Source organism: Cheilinus undulatus, linkage group 24 (genome assembly GCF_018320785.1).
Source record: "Cheilinus undulatus linkage group 24, ASM1832078v1, whole genome shotgun sequence".
Classification (NCBI taxonomy): Eukaryota; Metazoa; Chordata; class Actinopteri; order Labriformes; family Labridae; genus Cheilinus; species Cheilinus undulatus.
The window spans coordinates 10,879,616-10,898,625 of NC_054888.1; the positions used below are offsets into that span (position 1 = coordinate 10,879,616).

General features: G+C 38.3%; 1 long non-coding RNA gene across 1 annotated transcript; it reads left to right on the forward strand.

Annotated features, from left to right (window-relative positions):
- The first annotated feature begins 11,417 nt into the window (after positions 1–11,417).
- On the forward strand, positions 11,418–15,007 carry LOC121505987. The gene is made up of 3 exons (XR_005991595.1): positions 11,418–11,525; positions 14,448–14,623; positions 14,774–15,007. It is a non-coding gene; the product is annotated as an uncharacterized LOC121505987 (long non-coding RNA).
- Positions 15,008–19,010: the final 4,003 nt, after the last annotated feature.

The window sequence follows — 19,010 nt, forward strand, 5'->3', positions numbered from 1 at the left end:
AGGGGCCCATTCTCTGGGTTTATCAGGGGCCCATTCTCTGGGTTTGTAGAGGGTCCATTCTGTGGCTTTGTCAGGGGCCCATTCTCTGGGTTTATCAGGGGCCCATTCTCTGGGTTTATCAGGGGCCCATTCTCTGGGTTTATCAGGGGCCCATTCTCTGGGTTTATCAGAGGCCCATTCTCTGGGTTTGTAGAGGGTTCATTCTGTGGCTTTGTCAGGGGCCCATTCTCTGGATTTATCAGGGGCCCATTCTCTGGCTTTGTCAAGGGCCCATTCTCTAGCTTTGTAGAGGGTCCATTCTGTGGCTTTGTCAGGGGCCCATTCTCTGGCTTTGTCAGGGGCCTATTCCCTGGGTTTTATCAGGGGCCCAGCCAACCCTTTTTATAGCCCTGTTGATGCTTTAGTTTTAACCACCTCAATGATGTCATACATGAGCCATGTGCGTCTTCATGAGTAGGAACTTATTTTCTCTTCATGTGTCCTCCATCATCCTGACCATGGTTATGTTTGTGTACATGTTAAGTGAAAGAAGTTTTGCTTGACTGCTATTCAAAAGGGAGGAGGAAGTAGTGACTGACTGTCATAGCAACTCTAAGGGCGGAAAATTTGGGTAGGCAAATGATCTGGGGATTCTTATAATCATTACGTCCCACTTGTGTTTTGAACAGACGAGGTGATCAGATGCATGATGTCCTTGATGAAAATTTACCGTGAGTATAATCTTCATATATTTAGGAAACTTAAAAGACTATCACTCCTCTTTTTAAAAGTATTTCCTTTTTTTGCATGTTATAATTTCATTCCAGTTTGATTCAGGAGTTTTAGTATTTAAGACTGTTGATTGGACATTGTGTCTGATGATAAATGCACAAATGTGCCTATTAGCTTTAAAATGCAAACTTCTCACACATCTCTTATCGTGTCACAGCTTCTGTTTTGGTAAGTTGTAAGTCGTAAGCCTGTTTCTTCAGTTCTTTATTTATATAGTTGTCCTGTTTTGAATTTATAAAATGTCACACAGTGTAGATGATGAATTCACAACAATAGAACAAATTCTATGGAAGCCCTAAGAGGACATGCATCTGTACAAATGATTTTACTCAGTCTAATAACCACTAATACTCAGTAATAACCACTCTTATCAAAGCAACAAAACTGATTTTATTTATTTATGCTGGGGTACAAAACAGGCTTTTCACAGTTTAACCCCTTTTCTTAAAACAAAAGGGACATTTGTTGGTGATGTTAACAATAAGGATGGGCACACTGAACTACATGATAAGAAAAGTAATGGCAGACTTCAAAAACAAGCCACGATGTGCACAAATGTCAAGATGCCAGAAATACAGTAGAAAAATGAGGCAAAAATGGGTGAAAAGTGCAAAACAGGACACAAAAGTGGCATGACAGTGACATTAAATATGGGTTGATAGTCTAAAAAAAGCAGTGGCAAAAATGGCTGAAAAGCAGTAAAAATGGGTTAAAAGTAGAAAAAAAAGGGAAAAAGTGGCAATAATGGGTGGAAAGTGGCAAAAAAAATCAAATATGGGTTAAAAGTTGCAAAACAGTGGCAAAAACATCCAAAATAGGTTAAAAATTGCAAAACAGTGGCACAGAACATTAAAAATGGGTTAAAGAGAGGTGGTCACATGACCCAAACAAGATAGCAGCATAAGTGAGGAGATCTAGCCAGCCGTGCATAAATAATGTTTTATTTCTTGGACTGTGGCGCAATACTTGAGGTTTCCATCCTGTTTTGATTATGTCAACATCTCGGTCAACGAAGGAGTGCGACATTTTTACACGAGCCCGCAAAACGGCCACGAATAAGAAGACCTGTCCTTCACCGGTACAAGCCGACATGAGCAACATGGCTGACATCGCCACTGTGCCAGCAGAGCTATAGTTCTACAGTTACAGTTCGGTCCTGGGCGACGGTTCAGTGCAATTCAATTGAAGATGTTCCTGAGAAGGCTCTGTTGAGTTCTTCTTCGGCCTCCTAGGCTCATTTTTTTCCTCCAAGTTTGGGCCAGATCCAGTCAGCTGACCTGGCTCTTGAAACCTTTTTCCAGCACTAATTTTTCTTAAATGTTTATAGCCTTTGCACTAACTTTTTGTAAAGCAGAGTTTTCGTTTTTTTCCTTTTTCTGCACGTCCATCACTCCATCACTGTGAGCCACAGTCACGTGATGTCGATGTTTTGAGATATTCATTTGGCATTGACTGGATGATTTAGGTTGTTTCTTTTTGAACGAGAGACCATCCCAGAGCCTGTGGACGAGAGGAAACATCCTACGGCTGTCTCTGGAGTGACCCACGCGGCGCTGTTACAAAACCACCGGCCGACCCGGCACAACGACCGACCCAGAACTCGGTTCGTTCTGGCCCAGAGTCCGGATCTTCGGCACCCAGGGCGCTCCCCCTCCAGACGGGCCCTCTCCTCGTCGTCCCTCTCAATCAGCAAGCAAAGTAGGATTCAATCTACTCTCCACTGGTGCAGATGTTTCCAAGCTCAAAAGAATCAGAACTTAATTCAGAACTTAGCTGTTCTCCCAAATTTACACTCCAAATTTGACACCGTCAGTTCCTTTTTCTACATAATCCTCTCTTCACCAAACTAAGTTAGCATCCTTTCTTTCTTATCATATTTAGTCATGTTCTGTGCATTCATTCACATTATCTTCATATAACCCGTGATTTATGTCTGTTATTTTGTGATATGATAATAAATCTTCAAAATACAGTTGTGGTTCGGGAAATCAATTTTATTAAGCTATGAGAGACGGAGTCACTGTTACAAGGACTCACTACTTTATAAATGAGATAGATTTACAGTTAATGTTCTTGTGAATTAATTAAAGGTCTTAAGTAATTAATAATTACAATATTTTATTGGTTATTAAATAACCAATCCGCATAAGCGGTTGTGCCCTATTCTTCTGTGAGGTTTATTGATAATATTAAGTTATTATCAGACATTAACATTACACAAGTTTTACACAGAATTAACTCATTGAGTGCCATTGACGTATATATACATCAAAGTGTTTTTTCAGCGGCTGGCACAAGGGGGCACTCTCACGCTCCCTGTGAGTAATTTTGGGGCTTCTGGGATACGTAGTCGGATGTCTGTGGTCGGAACATGGCAGGGACGGTAGATCAAAACCACAGAGATAAGAGGTGGAGACCCTGGGGTCAAAGAGCAGAGTGATCGGAGGTAATCGAAGCAAAAAGTTCTAAAATAGACACTTGAAGAAACTTTAAACTTTTGCCTGAGAAATCACTTACTCACTGAAACCGACACTGAACTTAACGACAGCGAATCCAGGGATCAGCGGTCATTCATCTGCTTATGCCGGCCAAGAGGCTAAAGAATGCCGCGAGGTTTACCCCGTGGGTCAGAGGAAAAAGGCAGCCTCTTGCCAGCTGGATGCATACAGCCACGACACTTCAGAGACGGACTTTTCCGATCCAGACTCTGAGGAATGGCTGCCGAGTGAGCGGAGTGGATCTTGTTCTCTGTCCCAGAGCGATGGAGGTAAGTTAACGTTAGAAACCCACTGATTATTCAGCCAAATTTATCGAATGAAACCATCACTAATGTGCACCTGCTCTGTGATTTCAGAAGCAGACTTGAGAGAAGAGCAAGCCACATGAAGTTCTACAACACCGTCTGTTGACAGAAAAAGAGGTAAGAACAAAAAAATTCTATATAGTAGATTATATATTATATATATAAATCATATTTTATATTATATTACTTCTATAATTTATAGGCAGTGCCAGGGGACACGCAAGCAGGAGAAGACATGGGCGTATAGGAGGGTCCTGTGGAGGCCATCCAGTTCCAGAGTGTGAATGACAGTGACTGGAAGCATTGTTATTTATTTTACAATAAAATAACATTTGTAATACAGTTTTCAGATGTTTTTTATGTCATTGAAGGCAAAATTATAACATTCAAATCACTGTTTTGCTAGACAGACTCTCTTTTACAAAAATGCATTTTTCTCAGCTTTCTAGAGGAAAAAGTGCTCTTCTTGGTGAAACTAGCCTCTATTCAACTTAAGATAAATCAAGAACAGAACAAGGTGCAAACAAACGTCTTTTTTCCATGATGAAATAGAAAGTTTCTTCTTTCATTTGAGCTATTTGGTGTTTTCAGAGTCACAGTGCAAAATATTCTGTGGGTCTTGAAAGATGACTCAGAATAGCCAAAACGCTGGCACAAGCCACTTTCCATCTTATAAAAGGGCTGGCACTCAATGAGTTAAACTACTTAAGTCCCATATGATTTTTTTTTTTTTTTTTTTTTTTTACAAGAAACACATTTAAGAGATATGGAAACTGACAGAATACAGAAAAGATGGCCAGGTCAGGTTGTTTGTGCTTCATCTACACACGTGGACAAATTTGTTGGTACCCCTCTGTTAATGAAAGAAAAACCCACAATGGTCACAGAAATAACTTGAATCTGACAAAAGTGATAATAAATAAAAATTCATTGAAAATTAAGCTATGAAATTTAGACATTGTTTTTGGATTGTGGTTCAACAGAATTATTTTAAAAAAACAAACTCATGAAACAGGCCTGGACAAAAATGATGGTACCCTTAACTTAATATTTTGTTGCACAACCTTTTGAGGCAATCACTGCAATCAAACGATTTCTGAAACTTTCAATGAGACTTCTGCACCTCTCAGCAGGTATTTTGGCCCACTCCTCATGAGCAAACTGTTCCAGTTGTCTCAGGTTTGAAGGGTGCCTAATCCAGACGGCATGTTTAAGCTCCTTCCACAGACGTTCAATAGGATTTAGATCAGGGCTCATAGAAGGCCACTTCAGAATAGTCCAATGTTTTGCTCTTAGCCATTCTTGGGTGTTTTTAGCTGTGTGTTTTGGGTTATTATCCTTTTGCAAGACCCATGACCTGCAACTGAGACCAAGCTTTCTGACACTGGGCAGCACATTTCTCTCTAGAATACCTCGATAGTCTTGAGATTTCATTGTACCCTGCACAGATTCAAGACACCCTGTGCCAGATGCAGCAAAGCAGCCCCAGAACATAACAGAGCCTCCTCCATGTTTCACAGTAGGGACAGTGTTCTTTTCTTGGTATGCTTCATTTTTGCGTCTGTGAACATAGAGCTGATGTGCCTTGCCAAAAAGTTCCAGTTTTGTCTCGTCTGTCCATAGGACATTCTCCCAGAAGCTTTGTGGCTTGTCAACATGCAGTTTGGCAAATTCCAGTCTCGCTTTTTTATGATTTGTTTTCAACAGTGGTGTCCTCCTTGGTCGTCTCCCATGAAGTCCACTTTGGCTCAAACAACGATGGATGGTACGATCTGACACTGATGTACCTTGACCTTGGAGTTCACCTTTAATGTCTTTGGAGGTTGTTCTGGGCTTTTTTGTTACCATTCGTATTATCCGTCTCTCTGATTTGTCATCAATTTTCCTCCTGTGGCCACGTCCAGGGAGGTTGGCTACAGTCCCCTGGATCTTAAATGTCTGAATAATATGTGCAACTGTAGTCACAGGAACATCAAGCTGCTTGGAGATGGTCTTATAACCTTCACCTTTAACATGCTTGTCTATAATTTTCTTTCTAATCTCCTGAGACATCTCTCTCCTTCTCTTCCTCTGGTCCATGTTTAGTGTGGTAAACACCATGTCACCAAACAGCACAGTGACTACTTGTCACCCTTTAAATAGGCCGACTGACTGATTACAAGTTTGTAGACACCCGTGATGCTAATTAGAAGACACACCTTGGTTGAACATGTCCCTATGGTCACATCATTTTCAATCTTTTCTAGGAGTACCATCATTTTTGTCCAGGCCTGTTTCATGAGTTTGTTTTTTAAAATAATTCTGCTGAACCACAGTTCAAACGCAATGTCTGACTTTCATTGGTTAATTTCAATGAACTTTTATTCATGACCACTTTTGTCAGATTCAAGTTATTTCTGTGACCATTGTGGGTTTTTCTTTCATTAACAGAGGGGTACCAACAATTTTGTGCATGTGTAATAACCATGCTAGAGGAGTGCTCATACTTATACATAAATCTATAATGTTTCAAAGAACTAATGTGATCCGTGACCAATTTGGAAGATATATTGTTGTCCAACAAAATATAGACTAATTTAAGGTAAATTTGGTTTGTATCTATGGGCCAAACAACGATAATCCAACGTTCTTTCAAGACCTCTTCCTCACTCCGTCCACTCTTCCAGGTACATGTATTAAAGGGGGTGATTTTAATTGCACTTTAGAACCAGAAAAAGATTACTCTACTAAGGTTGACTCCACTCATGCCCAGACAAAAAAGATATTGCTACAATCATGTAAAGATTTGAATTTGGTTGCAATTTGGAGGGAATTACACCTAGATAGAATTGAATACTCATGTTACTCAAGTACATATGGATCTCATTCACGTATTGATTATTATTGGGTCTCCTGCAAACTTTTGCCTAAAATAAATAAATGCTGGTATGACAGCATCTTCATCATGCGGCAGTATCTTTAGATTTGCATGTAGATGTAGTTATCAGCAACACAAGGAGATGGAGATTCCTAGTTGAACTCATACAGGGCTCAGAATTGACAAAACTTGTTGAAGAACATATCGATATATATTTTGAAATTAATTCAGACCAGACTGATAGGTGTGTGAGGTGGGCATATATCAGGGTGGTAATTATTAGTTTTACAAATTATAAAAAGAAACAACGGCGCTTGGAATTAGAAACACTGGAAAATGAAATTAGGCTCTTAGAACAAGAATTATACAATGACTATAACCAACTGAAAGTAAAGGATCTACATATAAAGAGAGTTCAGGATAATAAGTTGTCACTGGATAAGGTTGCAAAGAGTTTAATGTGGCTTAAACAGTCATACTATGATCAAGGTGAAAAATGTGGTAAACTGTTGGCCTGGCGACTTAAGAAAAAGCAGTCTGACAGGGCGATTAATAGTATTTTAACACCTGCAGAAGGTCTGACCTCAGATCCAGTAAAGAGCAATAACTGCTTTAGAGATTTCTGTGAGGCTCTGTATGCGTCAGAATGTGTAGATGATGCAGAAAGTCAAAACTCTTTTTTGGACCATTTAAAATTCCAGACTCTGTCGGAAAGTGAGCAGCAAGAATTGGACTGTTGTCCAACATTAGAAGAATTAGCAGAGGCCATTCGAAACATGCAGACTGGAAAAACATCAGGTCTGGATGGTTTTCCTGTAGAAGTTTATAAAACATTCTCTGGAACACTTTTGGCGCCACTCTGGGCCATGTATGAGGAATCCTTGACTAAAGAAATAGTTCCTCCCTCCTTGAGGCTTGCATTGATAACCTTAATTCACAAACCTAATAAACCCCCTAATGACTGCTCTTCCTTCAGACCTATCAGTTTGATGGGATGTGATACAAAAATATTGCACAAAGTTTTGGCCAGTAGATTGGAAACATATCTCCCACAACTTGTTGCTACCAACCAAAATAGTTTTGTTAAAAATAGACAGGGATTTCATAATATTTGCTGTGTTTTGAATATACTGCAAGAAAAATATAGCTGTAAAGATACAGCCATGCTTTCCTTGGATGCACGTTAGCTTTTAATAGAATTGAATGGGGCTGTCTTTTTAATGTGCTCCAACATTTTGAATTTGGTGTGAACTTCCTAAAATGGATAAAACTTTTGGACACTGGCCCAGCTGCTCAAATACTGACTAACAGCAGTGTTTCATTTCTTCAACGATCAACCAGACAGGGGTGTCCACTTTCACCCTTACTATTTGTATTGGCTATGGAACCCTTGGTTATGGCCATAAGGGCTCATAGTGGTATCTCGGGTGTGACTATCAGTGGTGAAGAACATTGTCTATCATTGTATGCAGATGATGTAATGATTTTTTTTGACAAATTTGAAAGACAGTATTCCCCATTTAGAGAACTTAATTGAGACCTTTGGAAATATTTCTGGATATAAAATAAACAGTCAGCTTTAATGTTATTAAATGAAAATGAAAGTACTGAAATGTACTCAAAAACTGTAAAAAAAAAAAAAGAAAAAGAAAAAAAAAAGAAATCAGGCAAACAAAATAAAAGTTAATACAAACAACAAAATAAAAGGACCAGCTGCTAATCATGCCTTGGAAAGACTTACATATATTGTGAAAAAGAAGGACAAGAAATGTGTCTATTTATGGGGTCCATATATATGGTTTTCTTGGAAAACCACGGTACCGCATGATTCAATTTTTTATTCTGTACACTGCTAAGGTCTTTTTTTATAATTTTATAATTGTATTGTCATTTTATTTTATTATTATTATTATTGTCATTATTTATTTATTTATATTTTTTCTCTCAATATTCAATTTATGGTTATTTTCATGTTTGTGTTTACTGTATGTATGTATTTGTATCTTTCTGCCAGGGTTGGGGGGGTATTGTTTGTTCATTTGTTAAAGGAAAATAAAATATATATATATTGAAAAAAAAAAAGAGTTAAAAGTTGTAAAACAGTGGCCAAAAAAACACCAAAAATGGGTTAGAAATGGAAAAACAATAGCCACAAAAAAAAAAAAACCATTAAAAATGGGTTAAAATTTGCAAAACAGTGGCAGAGCCATCAAAGATGGTTTTAAAGTTGCAAAGCAGTGTGTAAAAACATAAATTGTTGGTTGAAACCAGTGGCAAATACACATTAAGAATGGGTTAAATGTTGTAAAATAATGGCAAAAAAAAGGGTAAAAAATGGCAAAACAGTGGGGAAAAACACAACGGGTTTAAAGTGGCAAAGCAGTGTCAAAAAATATAAATAATGGATTGAAAGTGGAATCACAGTGGCAGAAAAACATCAAGTATGGTTTATAAGTTGCAAAACACTGGCAACAAAAGATAATGGGTTGAAAGTTGCAAAATAATGGCAAAAAACATAAAAATGGTTTAAATGTTGCAAAATAGTGGCAAGAAAACATCCAAATGGGTTAAAAGTGGCAAAGCAGTGTAAACAAACATAAATAATGGGTTGAAAGTTGAAAAACAATGGCAAAAGACATCAAGAATTTGTTGAAAGTGGCAAGGCAGTGACATAAAATAATGGTTGAAATTTTTAAAAAAGCAGTGGCAAAAACAGGTGAAATGCAGCAAAATGGGTTAGAGCAGCAGAAATGGGTTTAGAGTGGCAAAAATGCACACAGAGCAGCGAAAATGGGTAAAATGTGGAAAAAAAAAGTGTCCAAAAATCAACAGAAAGCCACAAAAATGGAAACAGTATAAAGAAGAAGTAGCAAAAGCAGGTTAAAAAAAACTGCAAAATGGGTTAAAAGTGGCAAAAATACACCTAAGGGATAAAAACAAAGCTATAAAAAAAGTAGCCAAATTTGCAAAAAGTTGCAAAAAGTTGCCAAAAAAAAAAAAAAAAAAAGGTTAAAAATTAGGAGGATGAAAAGTTGAATAAAAGTTCTTAGTGGTATTCATCACCATTCAGCATTGGGAGTATGTTGGGGTTCTGTCCAAAGTCGCATCATTATGTGTTTGTAGGAGAATCAAATCCAGAACTTTCTGGTTGCAAGTTGAATGATAATGAGTATAGCAGGCCACTAGCAGCTCTGTGTGCAGCTAATTTGTAAGATATATTTACTCACTTTAAAAGGATTATCTTAAGAAAAGTAAGCTTTTTGCTGTCACTGCTAACAGTATACACAGCTGATTCCAACTCCGATATCTAAAGTTGTTTACATTTCAAGCAGCCTTTCCCACCGTCCATTTTGTTTTGAACCAAAGAGCCGGTTCAATTTTTATTCTTTTTAGTCCACAGTTCACAGTGTTAATGTAGCTGTGAGACGGTTTGTCTTGTACCTCAGCCTTCACAATGTGCCGCTTTTCATCAATTCTTCAACTCAGTCCTTGGAAGTGCATCAGAAGCTCCTAAATCAACTTTGTTACATGTCTTTGTTTTTTTCTTTTTCTTTGGTAGCAGAGGACATGCACGTCAGTGTCAGCAGGTTGAGAGTGGACTGACAATAACCCTAACCCTACTACTGTTACTTCTTATAAGTTTGCATCTGTCTTCAAATGTATGTTAATAAGGTCTTTGGTTGATTTTTCTACTTTTCTCCATTTTAAAGTTATTGTCCTCCAGTTATGGCTCCTCTGTGGCATCTCAGGTAAGATCAAGCTGATAGATAGTACTGACTTACTAAAGAAACTTTACCTCCCTCTTGGTTCGGTGTTCTCAGTGCTGTGTTCACACTGACAGAACAGAGCTTTGTTCAGCTTATTTCTGTTTCATTCAGAGGCTCAAATATGTTTTCAGTCATTTTTTTCAGTGTTTAATGGACAGCTAGTGCTGGCATAGTTTCCCAGCAGTAAATAACAGTATCATCAGCATACAATGACAACAAGTATAAGGAATATTCCATCCAAGGCAGTCAGTATAGATTCTGAATAAAAGAGGACCCATTTGGGGGAACCTTGTGGCACCCCTTGGTGTAGTTACAGTGCCTCGAAGATAACACCCTCTAACTGACCAGCTGGATTTTAGCCTTGAAAATATTTAGCAAACTAGCTAACAGCATGGTCTGAAGACCATGTAGCTTTAAGATGATCTATCAATGATATTGATGATAATGGAGCTCGTTGTAAACAGAACTGGAGATCACCATCTGTGTTTCTCTCACCACCAAGCTACCTCTTTGCCAAATGTGGCGCTTCTTGGAACAGCATCTCAGTCATCAACGCATAGTGTCGCCGTGGCTTCAGCTGCAATCGACGGGGATCGAAACCCATACCATTTTGCTGGATCCTGCTCACATACACTTTTTCAACCAAAACCCTGGTGGAGTTTGCTCCTGCCAGCGGTGTACCGCTTCACAGAAATCAAGATCACCAACAGGAATGCAGAAGCACAGAGGATCAATAATGCTGAGATTCTTATTGGAAATTCCATCGAGAATAATGGCAACGACAACCCAAGGTTACTCTACATATGTACACTAGACGATCTTTCACTTTCAAATCCAATTCCAATCCAATTTTTCCAGTTTTTTTTTTTTTTTTCACAGATGTACCATCATCTCTTCCATCCCAGCTGGACATACCCAAACCTTCAACTGTGAGGGAATGATCGGTCGAGTGATCAACGTAAAGCTGGATAACTCAAACCCAAGAAATGTGTTGTCAATCTGTGAGCTGGAAGCTTATGGAGGTCAGTGAACCAGAGCTTTAAAATTCAACCAAAAACTTCTCAGATCTTTGCTGCCAATGAGATCAACTGAGCTCACATTTTACAGAAATAGCTGCTCCCTCGCCGTCATTCAGCGCTGTGGTGATGGGCAGAAGTGTAGCAGTGGTGGAGAAGAAGCTGTGCTGGTCCGACGCCCTGTTTTACTGCAGAGACTACTACTGGGACCTGCTGAGCATTCGCAGTGAGGCTGAGCAGAGGGAGGTGGAAAATGCGTTGAAAAATGTCACTTTCCCGCTCACCAGAGAGCTTTGGTTGGGTCTGCGAAGGTAACAGCTCAATTTGACGAAGAAAAGATGTTATTATGCACAGCAGCTTATCTTATCTTAGCTTAGCTCATTCAGCCGTTCTACATCTCTTAAGTGTTTCTATAAACATGCTACACTTAAGCAGGCCAACTTCTTCATGAGTTTCTAGACATGCGTATGGGTCCCATTTTTGTTCTGGTTATTCTCCAAATGACTGAATAGAGAATAAATGATCCTCTACCCCATGGCTACAGGTAGTTTCTATCAGGTTTCTATCCAGCTGTAGAGAAGAGCACTTCCTTGTGTGGACAACAGGGGGCATCATCCATATATCTATATTATACGGACATCAAAACCTCTGTTACCTCTGTTTTTTAGTTTGCTCACTACGTCTATGCATTTCAATCAGAAGAGACTTAATATGAGTTTAACAGTAATGATTTAGCACCAATATGAACTCATTTTGACACTTTTTAACCCCTTTTCACTACTTCATTCAACCATTTCTGCAACATTTTTTGCCACTCTTAACACATTTTTGATACTTTTTGCACTGTTTTGCCTTTTTAAACCCATTTTTTCCCATTCTTTGACCTCTTTTAACCCTGGAGGCGCCACAGTTTTTTTCAAGAAAATATTCAATTTTGTTATCAAGATTTCAACAGGCTGTAGCTTGAAAGTGGTTAGAGATAAAGGACATCAAAACCTCTGTTACCGCTGTTTTTAGTTTGCTCACTACATCTATGCATTTTAATCAGAAGAGACTTAATATGAGTTTAACAATAATTTATTTTACAAATTTCATGGAAGAGAAATGTGCGAAGTCATTGGTGATTAGACGCCATCGTGATGACTTCATGCACTTAAAGGCAGTGGTTCATAACTGGTCTTTTCGCAGGACCCACCACCAACTCTTTAATGTGCAAGTGCAACCAAAATTCTGATTTAAATATGTTTCCGGGTAAAAGTTTTAAAGAAGGTTCCCCAAAATTTCTGGGACAAATTCTTAATCCATTGAAAATTCCTGAAATTTTCCTGGAAAGGACTCCTGAAAGGTTCGGGACAAAGTCCTAATATTACTGTTGAATATACCAAAAAGTTCTTGTTCTTTGAGTCCCAGAGAACATCAGCCCACAGAATTAGCCGGACCCCTGAAAATCCCAGAGAATGGGTCCTCCCCAGTAATAATTTCGCAACAATATGAACTCATTTTTGACACTTTTTAACCCCTTTCCACTACTTCATTTGACCATTTCTGCAACATTTTTTGCCACTCTTAACACATTTTAATAAGTTTTGCCACCTTTAACCAATTTTTGCCACTTTGAACCCATTTTTGATACTTTTTGTCCCGTTTTGCTTTTTTTAAACCCATTTTTTCCATTCTTTGACCCCTTTTAAACCACTTTTTTGTATGCTTTATCCCCTTTGTGCCAATCTCTTATCCATTTGTGCCACTTTTTATCCATTTTTGCCACTTATAACCCATTTTGAATGCTTTTGCACCTTTTTTCCTCTTTTACCAATTTTTGCCACAATTTAACATCTTTTCACCACTTCTGCCAATTGTTGTCAGTTTGTGCCATTTTACAACCAATTTCGCCACTCTCTAACCTCTTTTCGCCACTTTATCTGGCCATTTTAGCAACATTTCTGTTAGTCTTAACCCATTTATTTAAACTATTTACTAATAATGGCTGACAAGGGAATTTCTGGGAAAATAAAACAGATCAGTTATTAAGTCATTCTAAAACTATTTCAATAATAATTGTTTTTGGGGTGGATTTAACAGCTACAGACATTTAAAGCCATTTTCTTTTCCTTCTTTTCTGAGTTAAATGATCTTCTGGGGGCTGGACAGGAAGCTTTGGGGGGCCTGATATGGCCCTCGGGCCGGCAGTTGATGATCAGTGACTTACAGTTTCTAGAAACCTTCGCCCAAAAAAAACCCCACCTAAAATCGATGCAAAACCCTGAAACTTTTTAGGGGAAATTTTTAAGTTTCCCAAAACAGTTCACAGGGAAAATTGCTCATAGATTCTGGATATGCTGACGATGAAAATTCCTGAACAAACCTGAAACAATTTTGTCAAACACACACAAATAAATAAATAAATAAATAAAAAATTAAAGCGGTTGATAGAGTCTTTGAACATTTTTGTTCCAGTCACATCCGCGACCCATTGGAGACAGCTCAGCGACCCACTTTTGGGCCCCGACCCACCAGTTGAGAACCACTGCTTTAAAGTGTAGTGAGGCAAACCAAGAACCAGTGAGGTAGCTTTGAGGAGGAGACTGAGGTATGCAGGATGAGATGAGCAGGAGTCCTGTGAGGATCTGGACTAGATACTGATTAACTGAATGGAGGTAGCTGGGGTGGAGGAGGGTTGCAGCGTCCATACTGAAACCACTGGTTGTAGCAGAATCAGATCAGCTGAGTACTTAAGAGAGTGAACATCCATAATCAGTTGCCTTTGTATATTATTATTATTATTACATGTAAATTTATGTAAAGTACAGATAGAAAACTCCCTCTGTTCTTGTATGCGCCTTAGATGCATAAACACTTTTATCAGTAGCTGAAAGTCTACACTAGGAGATCAAGTCATCAACTACAGGACTACATTTATTCCTGTATCCCCTTATTTCTAGTCTACAATTAAACATCCTGTGTTTGTGCAATCCTGAAAATAATTCCCTCTCATTAGCTTGATATCAGACTCATTTATAACTGCACTACACTGGCAAATAACCATCTGCTGTGTTAACAACAGGCCATTAAAGGAGCAATAATAATCAAACATAAGTCACAGTTAATAAGCTCAGGTGTGTGACAAAGTGTCAATTCAACACAGGAGAAGCTGCTGCTTAAAATTTGTGACCCCTTTTCTACACGTAGAGCTGAACAAAAGCAGCTTTCAAATGTCTTTGCTCCATTTTCAGGTATCTGATGGCTGACACCTGGTTTTGGATGACTGGTGCGTTAGAGAACTTCACCTACTGGGAGAAAATGTCTTCCTGGAAAGTCACCAGTCCATGTGGTGCCATGGACACCAGAGACCCCTTCCACTGGAGGGATGTCCCATGTTGCGAGCATCTCCATTTCATCTGTTTGAAAGGTAAGCAGCTCTCCTAAATGCCATAAACAAATGAATATGTGAGTGGAGAAGACAGCAGGTGATATGGGCTGAATGCTTTTATGACATATACTTTTATTGATGCATATACACTTCATTAATGTCACACTCTCTTTGATTTTACCTTCACAGACATTCAGAGAGACAGGAAAAAAGTGGAGTTCTTCAGCACCCGCAGACCATAAACAGAGAGAAGCCCTGGTATTGTCCCCCATGATGGTTTAAAGCTTCTATAAGGATTTCCTGGTTTGTTGATTTATGCACCCCCTTGTGGACAAAGCGGTACCTTCAAGCTCTGTGATTACTGTGATAAATGTAAAGAAGTGAGGCTACCCTTATCCACATGTTCTGGACGTGTCCCAGTCTCAAAACATTTTGGAGGGTGGTTTTTCAAACCTTATCAAAAATTCTTAGTGTAACTCTGAAGCCCAACCCTCTGGTACGACTGGAGATGATGACATACACCTGACCCCAGCCAGAATCCGCTGTTTGTCCTTTGCCTCTCTACTGGCCAGGCGTGCAGTATTACTAAGATGGAGGGACGCTGCCCTGCCCATCCACTCTCAGTGGTTGAGGGATAACATGTCCTGTTTAGACCTCAAAAAGATTTAATACTCAATCACTGGTGGCAATACAAAATTTGAAAGGGTAACTTTTTCTGGATCACATTGAAAACCTCCCATCAGTTTAGTAGTATCACTCTCCTTCTTGTTGCTTATCTCTTCTTATACATTGAATTTTTGTGAAAACATTCATCATTACTACATTTCCTGATTTGAACTATTTCTTTCTGGCACGTTTCTTCTTAGTCTTTTCTTCATCTGTATTGTATTTTATCTCAGACATGATCTCTTGTTTTTTCCTTTGATGTCATAATAAGTAACCTGACTTCCAGCATTGATTGATGTACTGTGTGCTTCAGTCTCTGGGACTTAATATTTAGTAGAGTGGTCTTGGTTTATAACCGGTGATGGGGTCTATAGAGGGTTAGGGGAATGGGTGGGGATCTTTATTTTTTTTTTCTTTATATATTGAAGTTTTTGTGAATTTCTTATTGTTATAAAACCAATGAAATATTCATGGGTAAAGTCAAAAAATAAATAAAAAGTAGCAAAATGGTAGAAATAAAACATCAGAAATGTGTTAAAGTGTCAAAACAGTGAATAAAAACACCATCAAAAATGGGTCAAAAGTGACAATACAGTGGAAACAAACAAACACCATCAAAAATGGGTTAAAAGTGGTGAAAGATTGTAAACAACAACAAAAAAAAAAACCCTGAAAACTTGGTTTCAGTGCAAAGAAAGGCAATTATTGGTGTAAAGGGGCCCATTCTCTGGGTTTACCAGGGGCTCAGCCAACCCTATGGGTAGCCTTGTTGATGTTTCAGTTTTAACCACCCTAACGATGTCATACATGAGAAGTGCACCTCTTCATGATGAGGAGAACTTATTTTCTCTTTGTATGTCCTCTATCATCCTGGCAATGGTCATTTTTGAACATGTAAAGTGAAGGAATCTTTGCTTGATTGCCGTTCAAAAGGAAAAGGGAAGTAGGGACTCTGACTGTCATGGAGACTTTAAGGGTGTCAAATTTGGATAGGCAAATTATCTAGGGATTCTTGTGTTCTTTACATCACACTTCTTTACATGTTTTGAACAGACAAGGTGATCAGATGCATGATGACCTTGATGAAAGTTTGCCATGAGTATAATCTTCATATATTTAGGAAGCTTATATCAGACTAAAAATAATCTATTTTAAAGTATTTCTTTTTTTCATGTTATAATTTCATTCCAGTTTGGTTCAGGAGTTTCTGTGTTTAGGACTGTCTGACATTATGTTTGTTGATAAATGCACAGATTTGCCTATTAGCTTTAAAATGCAAACTTCTCACAAATTTCTAACCCAGTGTCACAGCGGCTGTTTTGATATCCGAAAGCTATCGCACACTGATTGTTAGTTCTCAACAGTAGTTTTGAAATCCTAAATGCAGATCAAACTGATGAAGAATCAAACTAAAAAGCCTGTTTCCTCAATTCTTTATTTATATAGTTGTCCTGTTTTGAATTTAAAATGTCACACAGTGAAGATGATGAATTCACAACAATAGAACAAATGCTATGGAAGCCCTAAGAGGACATGCATCCGTACAAATGACTTTACTCAGTCTAATAACCACTAATACTCAGTAATAACCACTCTTATCACAGCAATTGATTTTATTTATTTATGCTGGGGTACAAAACAGGCTTTTTCACAGTTTAACCCCTTTTCTTAACACAAAATGAACTTTTTGTTTGTGATGTTAACAGTGTGTATGGGCACACTGAACTAAATGATAAGAAAAGTAATAGCAGACCTAAAAGATAAGCCATGATGTGCACAAATGTCAAGATGCCAGAAAAACAGTAGAAAAACGAGGCAAAAATGGGTGAAACGTGCAAAACAGGAGACAAAAGTGGCATGACAGTGACTTAAATATGGGTTGAAAGTCTAAAAAAAAGCAGTGGCAAAAGACATCAAGAATGTGCAGTAAAATGGGAAAAAGTGGAAAAAAGTGGCTAGAATGGGTGAAAAGTGGCAAAAAAAACCCCCACCAAAAATGGGTTAAAAATGGAAAGCAGTGGCCAAAAAAGAAACATTAAAAATGGGTTTAAAGTTGCAAAACAGTGGCAAATAAACATCCAAAATATGTTAAAAATTGCAAAACACTGAACAAAAAACACCAGAAATGGGTTAGAAATGGAAAAGCAGTGGCCAAAAAAAAAAAAAAAAAACCATTAAAAATGGGTTAAAGATTGCAAAATAGTGGCAAAGCCATCAAAGATAGTTTTAAAGTTGCAAAGCAGTGTGAAAAACATAAATTGCTGGTTCAAAGTGAAAAACCAGTGGCAAAAAGCAGCAAGAATGGGTTAAATGTAAAATAATGGCAAAAGGGGCTGACAATTGCAAAACAGTGGGAAAAACACAGCAACAAAAATGAGTTAAAAGTGGCAAAACAATGCCAAAAAACATAAAATATGGGATGAAAGTACAAAAAAAGCAGTGGCAAAAACAGGTGAAAAGCAGGAAAATGAGTTAAAGCAACAAAAATGGGTCTAGAGTGGTAATAATGCACACAGAGCAGCAAAAACAGGTAAAATAAGGAAAAAACAAGTGTCAAAAAATCAACAAAAGCCACAAATATGGAAAAAGTAAAAAAAAGAAGTGGCAAAAACAGGCGAAAAGCTACAAAATGGGTTAAAAGTGGCAAAAAGACACAAAAGGGATTTTAAAAAATTAGCAAAATTTGCAAAACGTTGCAAAAATAGGTTAAAACTGAGTCGGATGAAAAGTGGTAGAAATAGTTCTTACTGCTATTCATCACCATTCAGTAGGTTCCAGTAGTAGTCTCTGCACACATCAATTTGTCAGCAGGTTGAGAGTGGACTGACAATAACCCTAACCCCACTACTGTTACTTCTTATAAGTTTGCATCTGTCTTCAAATGTTTATTAACAAGATCTTTGGTTGATTTTTCCACTTTTCTCCATTTTAAAGTTATTTTCCTCCAGTTAAGGCTCCTCTGTGGCATCTCAGGTAAGACCAAGCTGATAGATAGTACTGACTTACTAAAAGAAACCAAAAAAAGAAAGAAACTATACCTCCCTCTTGGTTTGTTGTTCTCAGCGCTGTGTTCACACTGACAGAACAGAGCTTTGTTCAGCTCATTTCTGTTTCATTCAGAGGCTCAAATATGTTTTCAGTCATTTTTTTCCAGTGTTTAATGGACAGCTAGTGCTGGTATAGTTTCCCAGCAGTAAATAACAGTATCATTAGCATACAATGACAACAAGTATAAGGGATATTCCATCCAAGGCAGTCAGTATAGACTGTGAATAAAAGAGGACCCATTAGGGAACCTTGTGGCACCCCTTGGTGTATTTGCAGTGCCTCAGAGATAACACCCTCCGACTGAACAGCCTGGATTTTAGCCTTGAAAATATTTAGCAAACTAGCTTTAAGACGATCTATCATTGATATTGATGATAGTGGAGCTCGTTGTAAACAGAACTGGAGATCACCATCTGTGTTTCTCTCACCACCAAGCTACCTCTTTACCAAATATGGCGCTTCTTGGAACAGCATCTCAGTCATCAACGCATAGTGTCACCGTGGCTTCAGCTGCAATCGACGGGAGTCGAAACCCAGACCATAATAATGGATCCTGCTCACATACAGATTTTTAACCAAAACCCTGGTGGAGTTTGCTCCTGCTGGCGGTGTACTGCTTCACAGAAATTAAGATCACCAACAGGCATATATTAGAATGGAGGATCAATAATGCTGAGATTCTTATTGGAAATTCCATCAAGAATAACGACAA